Source organism: Myxine glutinosa, unplaced genomic scaffold (genome assembly GCF_964187855.1).
Source record: "Myxine glutinosa unplaced genomic scaffold, kmMyxGlut1.1 SCAFFOLD_271, whole genome shotgun sequence".
NCBI classification, from domain to species: Eukaryota; Metazoa; Chordata; class Myxini; order Myxiniformes; family Myxinidae; genus Myxine; species Myxine glutinosa.
Window position 1 is genome coordinate 192,479 of NW_027616408.1, and position 3,873 is coordinate 196,351.

The window sequence follows — 3,873 nt, forward strand, 5'->3', positions numbered from 1 at the left end:
GTGCAAAAAGTGTTTTTTCCACACGAATACAAGTGCAAAAGTGGTTTTTCAACACTAACACAAGTGCAAAAACTGGTATTTCCACACTAATACAAGTGCGAAAAGTGGTTTTTCCACACTAATACAAGTGCAAAAGTGGTTTCCTGCACCAACACAAATGCGAAAAGTGGGTTTTCAACACTAACACAAGGACGAAAATTGGTTTTTCAACACTATCACAAGTGCAAAAAGTGTTTTTTCCACACTAATACAAGTGCAAAAGTGGTTTCCTGCACCAACACAAATGCGAAAAGTGGTTTTTCAACACAAACACAAGTGCGAAAAAGTGGTTTTTCAACACTAACACAAGTGCGAAAAGTGGTTTTTCAACACTATCACAAGTGCAAAAAGTGTTTTTTCCACACTAATACAAGTGCAAAAGTGGTTTCCTGCACCAACACAAGTGCGAAAAGTGGTTTTTTAACACTAACACAAGTGTGAAAAGTGGTTTTTCAACACTAACACAAGTGCGAAAAGTGGTTTTTCCACACTAATACAAGTGCGAAAAGTTCTTTTTCCACACTAATACAAGTGCAAAAGTGGTTTCCTGCACCAACACAAGTGCAAAAGTGGTTTTTCAACACTAACACAAGTGCGAAAAGTGGTTTTTCAACACTAACACAAGTGCGAAAAGTGGTTTTTCCACACTAATACAAGTTCAAAAGTGGTTTTTCAACACTATCACAAGTGCAAAAAGTGTTTTTTCCACACTAATAAATGTGCAAAAGTGGTTTTTCAACACTAACACAAGTGCGAAAAGTGGTTTTTCAACACTATCACAAGTGCAAAAAGTGTTTTTTCCACACTAATACAAGTGCAAAAGTGGTTTCCTGCACCAACACAAATGCGAAAAGTGGTTTTTCAACACTAACACAAGTGCGAAAAGTGGTTTTTCAACACTAACACAAGTGCGAAAAGTGGTTTTTCCACACTAATACAAGCGCAAAAGTGGTTTCCTGCACCAACACAAGTGCAAAAGTGGTTTTTCAACACTAACACAAGTGCGAAAAGTGGTTTTTCAACACTAACACAAGTGCGAAAAGTGGTTTTTCCACACTAATACAAGCGCAAAAGTGGTTTTTCAACACTATCACAAGTGCAAAAAGTGGTTTTTCCACACTAATACAAGTGCAAAAGTGGTTTCCTGCACCAACACAAGTGCAAAAGTGGTTTTTCAACACTAACACAAGTGCGAAAAGTGGTTTTTCAACATTAACACAAGTGCGAAAAGTGGTTTTTCCACACTAATACAAGTGCAAAAGTGGTTTTTCAACACTATCACAAGTGCAAAAAGTGTTTTTTCCACACTGATAAAAGTGCAAAAGTGGTTTTTCAACACTAACACAAGTGCGAAAAGTAGTTTTTCAACACTATCACAAGTGCAAAAAGTGTTTTTTCCACACTAATACAAGTGCAAAAGTGGTTTCCTGCACCAACACAAGTGCGAAAAGTGGTTTTTCAACACCAACACAAGTGCGAAAAGAGGTTTTTCAACACTAACACAAGTGCGAAAAATGGTTTTTCCACACTAATACAAGTGCAAAAGTGGTTTTTCAACACTATCACAAGTGCTAAAAGTGTTTTTTCCACACGAATACAAGTGCAAAAGTGGTTTTTCAACACTAACACAAGTGCAAAAAGTGGTTTTTCCACACTAATACAAGTGCGAAAAGTGGTTTTTCCACACTAATACAAGTGCAAAAGTGGTTCCTGCACCAACACAAATGCGAAAAGTGGGGATTTCAACACTAACACAAGGACGAAAATTGGTTTTTCAACACTATCACAAGTGCAAAAAGTGTTTTTTCCACACTAATACAAGTGCAAAAGTGGTTTCCTGCACCAACACAAATGCGAAAAGTGGTTTTTCAACACTAACACAAGTGCGAAAAAGTGGTTTTTCAACGCTAACACAAGTGCAAAAAGTGGTTTTTCCACACTAATACAAGTGCAAAAGTGGTTTCCTGCACCAACACAAGTGCGAAAAGTGGTTTTTCAACACCAACACAAGTGCGAAAAGTGGTTTTTGAACACTAACACAAGTGCGAAAAGTGGTTTTTCCACACTAATACAAGTGCAAAAGTGGTTTCCTGCACCAACACAAGTGCAAAAGTGGTTTTTCAACACTAACACAAGTGCGAAAAGTGGTTTTTCAACACTAACACAAGTGCGAAAAGTGGTTTTTCCACACTAATACAAGTTCAAAAGTGGTTTTTCAACACTATCACAAGTGCAAAAAGTGTTTTTTCCACACTAATAAAAGTGCAAAAGTGGTTTTTCAACACTAACACAAGTGCGAAAAGTGGTTTTTCCACACTAATACAAGTGCAAAAGTGGTTCCTGCACCAACACAAATGCGAAAAGTGGGTTTTCAACACTAACACAAGGACGAAAATTGGTTTTTCAACACTATCACAAGTGCAAAAAGTGTTTTTCCACACTAATACAAGTGCAAAAGTGGTTTCCTGCACCAACACAAATGCGAAAAGTGGTTTTTCAACACTAACACAAGTGCGAAAAAGTGGTTTTTCAACGCTAACACAAGTGCAAAAAGTGGTTTTTCCACACTAATACAAGTGCAAAAGTGGTTTCCTGCACCAACACAAGTGCGAAAAGTGGTTTTTCAACACCAACACAAGTGCGAAAAGTGGTTTTTGAACATTAACACAAGTGCGAAAAGTGGTTTTTCCACACTAATACAAGTGCAAAAGTGGTTTTTCAACACTATCACAAGTGCAAAAAGTGTTTTTTCCACACTAATACAAGTGCAAAAGTGGTTTTTCAACACTATCACAAGTGCAAAAAGTGTTTTTTCCACACTAATACAAGTGCAAAAGTGGTTTTTCAACACTAACACAAGTGCGAAAAGTGGTTTTTCCACACTAATACAAGTGCGAAAAGTGGTTTTTCAACACTAACACAAGTGCGAAAAGTGTTTTTTCCACACTAATAAAAGTGCAAAAGTGGTTTTTCAACACTAACAAGTGCGAAAAGTGGTTTTCCACACTAACACAAGTGCGAAAAGTGGTTTTTCAAGACTAACACAAGTGCGATAAGTGTTTTTTCCACACTAATACAAGTGCAAAAGTGGTTTCCTGCACCAACACAAGTGCGAAAAGTGGTTTTTCAACACTAACACAAGTGCGAAAAGTGGTTTTTCAACACTATCACAAGTGCAAAAAGTGGTTTTTCCACACTAATACAAGTGCAAAAGTGGTTTCCTGCACCAACACAAGTGCGAAAAGTGGTTTTTCCACACTAATACAAGTGCAAAAGTGGTTTTTCAACACTAACACAAGTGCAAAAAGTGGTTTTTCCACACTAACACAAGTGCGAAAAGTGGTTTTTCCACACTAATACAAGTGCAAAAGTGGTTTCCTGCACCAACACAAATGCGAAAAGTGGTTTTTCAACACTAACACAAGTGCGAAAAGTGGTTTTTCAACACTAACACAAGTGCGAAAAGTGGTTTTTCCACACTAATACAAGTGCAAAAGTGGTTTTTCAACACTAACACAAGTGCAAAAAGTGGTTTTTCAACACTATCACAAGTGCGAAAAGTGGTTTTTCAACACTATCACAAGTGCAAAAAGTGGTTTTTCAACACTAACACAAGTGCGAAAAGTGGTTTTTCAACACTATCACAAGTGCAAAAAGTGTTTTTTCCACACTAATACAAGTGCAAAAGTGGTTTCCTGCACCAACACAAGTGCGAAAAGTGGTTTTTCAACACCAACACAAGTGCGAAAAGAGGTTTTTCCACACTAATACAAGTGCGAAAGTGGTTTCCTGCACCAACACAAGTGCGAAATGTGGTTTTTCAACACGAACACA